This window comes from Habropoda laboriosa, unplaced genomic scaffold (genome assembly GCF_001263275.1).
Source record: "Habropoda laboriosa isolate 0110345459 unplaced genomic scaffold, ASM126327v1 scaffold309, whole genome shotgun sequence".
Lineage (NCBI taxonomy): Eukaryota > Metazoa > Arthropoda > Insecta > Hymenoptera > Apidae > Habropoda > Habropoda laboriosa.
The window spans coordinates 128,267-136,076 of NW_017100481.1; positions in this window are offsets into that span (position 1 = coordinate 128,267).

Consider the following 7,810-nt stretch of genomic DNA (forward strand, 5'->3'; position numbering starts at 1 on the left):
TGTTCCTCTCTCTTTTCCCTTTTTCTCCCCGATCATCTTACTAACTTATTGTTTTCGTTGACGTTTTCACAGTCTCGTTTGTTGAAAAATTGGGAATGGAAACGTTTTTATACATAATAGCGTTTTACGTTTCGATAAGCTCAATATAACTGAACGTTTCTTTATTCTCTGTTCCTTCATCACTTCTCCACTTCTTCTTTGTCTATCTGACGGTTCATAAATAACGATCTACGAAATACTCGTTGTTTCTTTTTCTTCTAACTCAGATAGACCAGAGAGATGGTATCGACGATCACTTTTCGGCGTTTACAAACAAATTAGCGGATACCAACGGGCGTCTATCTCAGACAGAACACTGTTTTTCACGCGGTATCGAGACGCGCTGCGCCGCGCCGATTCGAACAAAACGATCGCCTCTCCTCGTCAGCTTCGACCGCGTTTTCTCGATCGCGAACGACTTTCTTCGATCATATCCAATATGCGTATTAAAATATACCGTGATGCAAGACACTTGCCGCGTCTATTATACATTCTGTATACGCGTGTACATGTGTGTGTGTGTGTGTGTGGGCACGCGCGCCTCTATCCGTGCAACATTATCCACTGTGTATCGAGGGCGCGCACCATAATACGCGTATTACATACGCGTCGTGACGCACGCGCATAATAAAGGCGTTTAAACACGGTGTTAACACGACGACACACAGCTCTATATACCACAGAGTCGTGGCAACGCTTTCTTTTCTCTCTCCTTCGAGGCTACTTTTCCAACGGATGCATAGATCGATCGCAGATCGATCGAACAAAATTCGTCGGATTTTTTGTTCAACAGTTTTTTCCTTCGAGCATCGCAAAAAAATTCTCGCTCTGTTTTTCTTCTTTTTTCTACCGACGAAGAAAGTCGCATTCGTAAATACCGAGCAACCACGCGACGCACACACACGTGTACCTCGATCGAGAGAGCTTCGATATTACCCCCTTTTTCTTCGAAATTCTCCTATTTTGTCCCCCTGATCTATACTCCGCTTCGTTTCGCCAATCACCCAAGTATATCAGTCATCGTTCCTAACGCAGAACAACTTCGGTGAACGCGTGGTCTGTCCTTTTAGCTCGACTTCGACTTGCTTCGGTACGCGCGCAAGCCATTCGTCCGCGACGACGGAAACACACACTCACGTACACGCACGCACGCACGCACGCACACATACACACAGAGGCAGAGAGACACACATGGCGGAAAAACCCGTCGAAAAGTGCAAAAATTCCCCGTTTTCCCCGCTCCTTCCTTCTTCAGATCGATCGAACCCCGTTTTTCCCCGGTGGTCCTTTGTCGAGCGTCGTCGGAACGCCCACGCGTCCTACATTTTCGTACAAGCCGCAGAAATATACACTCACGAGAGCGACACGCGACACATATATGTATGCACATATATATATGTACGCGCGATCATCGACAGGAGGCTCGAAAGGGTGGTTGGGCGGGGCAGCTGCTGGTTTTGTTAAGCTTTAATGTGCATTTCCGCCAGGTGAATATCGTGGAAATCCGCGACGTCGTTTATTTTTAATGGGCAGCTTTGATCTCGTCGTCCCGGGGGTTCCCGTTTAGAAAATATTCACCGTCCGAGTGGCTCGCGCCTAAGCCTATAAATACGATATATCGATATCTAAACCAGTCTCTCGATCGCAGGGGTGAATTATCGTGTCTAGATTGTGCTCCCTTTAACATCCATTTAGTTATTGATCAAACAAATTTCAGCTGTGCACGGATCTCATCCGTGTCGTTTTTACCGACGGAGTGTGTCTTTCTTTTTTTCGTAACTCGAAGAGAGATTTTCTTAAGCGGTTCGTACGTTCAACGAAACTTCCTCGGCTCCTAGAGTTCGATCTTTTAACGACGTATTCGATAATTAACGCTGAATGGACTTTAAATTCAGATTCAAGCATGCAAACCCGACGAACTTTCTTTTTCTTCTTTTTTTGGAATTGTGAAATTCTGAATGCTTTGTATTACCGAATTTGAAGTCTGTTTTCAGCGTTAATTGCGAACGTTACACGTTCTGAGTACTCGCTATTTTTCTCGAAAACGAGAGTACACTTAGTTCGACGAATCTTACAAGCTGAGAAAGTTTCGTTCGACGAGTGAACGATGCGCTTGGCGACTTCTTCGTGGAATCTTTACACCATTCCAGACTTTTAGGTTCTTTTCTCTCTCTCTCTCTCTGAAAGAAAAAATTCAACGGGAGAACGTCCAAAGGAAATATACGAGATAAGAGAGTATTCGTCTTCTTTCCTCGTTCTTTCTTCCGCCAGAAGAGGAATCTTCGAGCACCGTCTTCCAGACAATCGGAACACACCCTCGTTCGCCTTGAATTAAAGCCACGACCTTGGAACCGTCTGCGCTTTATATCCTGCTCTCGTGTACATTATATACGCCTAAAAGCTATCGCGCGTGTGAACCTCGTTGGGAACGCGTTGCACGAGTGTAGTAGAAAGCAATTAAATTAAGAAAACGAAGAAGAAGAAGAAGAAGAAAAGGAGGAGACCAGAGAAGAAGAGGAGAAAGAAGAAAAAAAATGAACACAGAGATAGATTAAAAAGAGAGCTAATCGCTTATCGCATACATTCTATCCGTAGGTTAATAATTATCTCTTTCTTTCTTTCTTTTCGACGAACACGAAAAAAGGTAAAGAAAAGAACGATCCTGAATGATCAATTTTCTGCGCAATCTTCTTCGAGATCAGTCGACAATTGTTTATTTACACACGATGTGTGTTTGAGCCGAAGTTTGCACCGACAACGAGAACGTGAACAACGTTTTATAATCACAGTAAAGCAGTGAGTGGGTCTCGATTAAATTAAGTCGAACGTAACAAAAAAAAAAAAAAAAAAGAAACACTCGAGCGATCTTATAGTATCCGTTGGTACAATTAACCCTTTAGCCTACAACAACGTGTCAGACTCGTGGCAGGGATTCTGGTGAAGATGTGACAAAAATAGGTATATCAGTAAGAAAAATTCATTGTAATCCGAACTTTCGTTTTAATTTGTAAAATTGAGGATTCCTAAATGTAATCAACCTGTAACAGATTAGCTTCTGTTGCTTGATACAGTACTAAAACGTTAAATGGCTGACGCTTGTATGCACAGTCAGAAAAGAAATCATAGGTTAAGGGGTTAAAACGGAGTGTGTCGAAAAAAAAAAAAAGGAAAAAGAAGAAAACAAGTGGTAAACGTTTCATCAGCTGCGCGCGGTACAGTTTCTACCTGTTTGTTTCTCTCGCTTCTTGTTTACACCCCGTTTAGTTTTTCTCTTTTTTCCTTTTTTTTTTTCAAGCTTTTCTCGCTGCTCCTTCGATACGAGTCGACGACGGAGGAACGTTGCTACAGCAGACTTCCGTATTGTTTCTCGTATGTAACGAGATTCTTCGTAAAACGCGTGTAAATGTCGCTTACGTATAAAAAAAACTGTCCTATTTCGACGAAACACAGGAAATAAAAATTGACACGGCAATAATTACTCCAAACAATGTTATTAGACGTAGAAATGAATTTTTCCCGACTCTTCCGACTTTCCGAAAAAGAAAATGAAAACCGATTAATCGTGGAAATAATTTCCACTACTATCGATGCACTTTTGCCGTTTCTCAGGCAACTTGCAAGTACCACCGCGACAGAAACTCCGGTGGTTTTGAACGAATTATGCGAATCCAATCGTAGAAAATTCATTTCCACACCTAACACTCTACATTATTCGCGGTTCCACTAGAGAAATTCTCGCACAGCACGATTTCCTCCAACGTAACTTATCAACCCTTTCGCCGCGGTAGATTTGCATACGTGACACGCGTTGCACCCAGTAAGTACGCTCGATCTCAGCCTGAAAATGTGTTGCCACGAAAATGTGTCGAAACGAGAAATTCGTAAAATCGTCAATTCCTAGAAATTTCGAAATGTAACTGCGCCAAGGGCAGAGAATCAAGCTGAGAAGCTCGGCCAAGAGGGTGCCAACAACGACGAAAGGGTTAATCATATTGTACGGCAGTCTACTGTATCTCTAACAATAACGACATACACACGTTCTAATGCACGTTCAACGCTGTTATTACAATATTTCTCGTGTGAACGCGATCACGTCGACGACGACGACGTTATTGAAAAATTTCGAAGAGACTAGGTTCGTAAATAATACATGCGATCGCTTCTGTGTATCTACGAGAAAAAACGAGAGCTCGAACTTATGTAGGAGGGTGTATTGGCAGTAGTATTTAACGATCGATCATGGATCACGGGAGGCGCGCGTCGCGGGCACACAGAGGTTGCAAGCCTCGTGTACAACCGGCTGGAAAAATCCAGGTGAAACTAAATCCGCCGCGGCCACGAAAAAAAGATCGATCGTGGACGATGTTCGCGTGTGTGTGTGTTTCTTCCACGTTGTTTTATTTTTTTTTTCGTTTTTTCTTTTTTTTTTTTTTTTTTTTTTTTTTTTTTTTTTTCTTTGTTTCTATTTCGCGACCCAGCCGTCGACGGATGAGCCGCCCCCTCTTTTTGCATGTTCTTCTATATACGTTACGGAGAGAGGAGAGGATAAAAGAAGGAAAAATATATAGGAAAACGAAGGATGTTCTTTCTCGCGAAATTGATCGAAAGCGATTTTTCCGCGATTCACGCGGTGCAGTATTTTACACTACCGGCCAAATGTTTGGAATCACTATGCATCGCAAGTTGCACCAAGATTCTTAAAAGAAAAGTTAGCATTTATGATAATTTTTGAACGAATCAATTGAAACGAGGTAAACTGATATTGAGATCTCCGTAACATCAATTTCGAATCGATGAAGAATTAGTAGCTGATTCAGTATTGATGTAAATTGCCAGGTGATTCGAAATTTTTGGCCGGTGTACTGTTTTATACGCATACCGAGAGAAAAAGAGGAGAGGAAACGAGAAAAGAAACGGTAAAACGTTAGAAGATATTTTCGCGTACGATCGTAATCGCAAAGGAAATTACGAGAAGAGGAAAAAATGAAAGTAATCGTGAAAAGATATGATGCTGTACAAATGTATACACGTGTGTTAATCGTGCAAACGTTTCACGAGAACCTATTTGCGGTCAATATTTTTTCTCACTCCTTGTAACGCATTTTTCCTTAGCTCGCTACGCTTCTTTTATAGAATCCTCACGTTTTTATCCTTCGTTTCTTATTTCTCTCTTATAGTTTTAGCGTTACAGCGTATTATAATATATATATATACGCAATTCACATATATATATATACTTATCTATGTTCATCAAGATGAACCCCAATACATCTAAATTCCATATCACAAGATATCTTGTTCAGTATCACGATTTAATAACCTCCGTGTCTTCAACAGCTTCCCCCATGTTTTCCTCTCGTTAATTATCAAGCTTCTCGACTCTCTCTCTTTTTTTCATGGTTAATCTCATTTTCACTAAACATTTCGTGTCGTTGGCTTTTTCCCCTTATTGCCATCTTTCTTTCTTATTCCCTAACACACCACATTCGATGTTAACATTCCCATTTTCTTACTTATATCGCACCCCCTTTCTCTCCCCTTTCTCGTCGATCCTCGCTCGTCCATCATCTCTCTCGTTCGTATATTCGTCCAACAATTTTCTCATCCGAGATGCACTCCTTTTTCGTTTCTCCTTCTCGCGTTTATTGCCCACGATTTTCGACTAAATTAGCGCGAATTCGCGAGTGTGCCAGGGTCGAGACCAGATCACTCGAGAAGGAGAGATTCGAGCGCGAATGTCGATTATCTTCGTCCTCTGTTTCATTTTCCCTAAGAAATCACTCTCGAAAGGGTTAACCCTTTCGATACTAACGGCGACTGTTTATACCCCCGTTTTTTGACTAAATTAGCGATTATGCCAGGTTCACGACCAGATTACTCGAGGAGGTGAGATCTCAGAGAACGTAGATCATCTTCGTTCTCTGTTTCATTTTCCCTAAGAAATCTCTCTCCAAAGGGTTAACCCTTTCGATACTAACAGCGACTGTTTATACCCCCGTTTTTCGACTAAATTAGCGTGAATTCGCGACTGTGCCAGGGTCGCGACCAGATCACTCAAGAAGGAGAGATCTCCGCGAACGTCGATCATCCTCGTCCTCTGTTTCATTTTCCCTAAGAAATCTCTCTCCAAAGGGTTAACCCTTTCGATACTAACGACGACTGTTTATACCCCCGTTTTTTGACTAAATTAGCGATTGTGCCAGGGTCGCGACCAGATCACTCGAGGAGGTGAGATCTCAGCGAACGTAGATCATCTTCGTCCTCTGTTTCATTTTCCCTAAGAAATCTCTCTCCAAAGGGTTAACCCTTTCGATACTAACGATGACTGTTTATACCCCCGTTTTTCGACTAAATTAGCGTGAATTCGCGATTGTGCCAGGGTCGCGACCAGATCACTCGAGGAGAGATCTCCGCGAACGTCGATCACCCTCGTCCTCTGTTTCATTTTCCCTAAGAAATTTCTCTCTCCGGTTTAACCCTTTCGATACTAACGACGACTGTTTATACCCCCGTCTTTCGACTAAATTAGCGATTGTGCCAGAGTCGTGACCAGATCCCTCGAGAAGGAGAGATCTCCGCGAACGTCGATCATCCTCGTCCTCCGTTTCATTTTCCCTAAGAAATCTCTCTCGAAAAAGTTGAAAAGGCAGGAGGGTAAGAACAACATGACAAATTGCTTAATTCGCGAGATATTTATCACTGTGAATTTCGACGAAGAAATTTTTCAAGATTTCGATTGTCGCGACCGTTCGATTTGAGTGTTTCGTAAATGCAGCGTGAGAGAATTGTGATACACGGAGGAAATGCACGGGTCGAAAGTTTCTTTCGAGCACGAGAGAATTGTTTCTCGTTAGTATGAACACTTAGGTGTATAGACGAGCGATACGTCTACGTAGGAGTATTTAGTGTTGAACTGTGGTTCGCTTAAACCGTTTCATTAGGTTTATCGTGGTTAGACGTATTCAGAGATGATATAAGAGAAAGAAAAAGACGTTTGAAACGATAACAGTAATAGTTATAGTGTGGTGTAATAGTTATCGACTTAAGTCTTTGTTCTTTTTTTCTTAGCCAAGTTTATCATTTTGACTTATGACCACTTTTTTCATACTAATAATCCACTGTGCGTCATTCAGTTATTCGAGAAACTTTGTCTGCTTGCAGAGTTCAGTTGTTGCACTTGGACTTTATCTCGAGGAAATCTTGCAACAACTCGGACTTTTTTCTGCTTGTTACGCATACGTGATAAATTATTTATTTGAAAGAGAAAATTACAAGTGAGATTCGGAAGATAATACTTTTTCTTATGTCCTTTATTCCTGGTATGTCTGAGAATTTCGCGTGCAAAGGGTTAATATTAGGTCGAATTTTATAAGTTACATCAATATTTTCTACAAACTTTAAATTCGGTAGGGAAAAAACGTAAGTGCTTTCTAATTCCACATTTTCCTATTTTTTTTTTTTAATGGTAAGATCATTATGTCATCGCTGTAGAATTTCCTTGGATTTTCATTCACATATTTTTCGCTTCCGGCGAAAATATGTTAACAATTAATTCTGAACGTGTTTTAAATTCAGAGACACTGACTCCGCGGTTAACACGTTGACAGCCACGGTGGTCATATGTGACCGCAAATTGTTTCTCCTGTAGCGCCACGGTGGTCATCGGTGACCGGAGTGCTTCAAATGTTTATAATTGTAAAAGTTGAACGAACACTGACAGTTAATGAATTTTGAACATCGTCGCTGATTAGAGAATACTTTGAAATAAAAT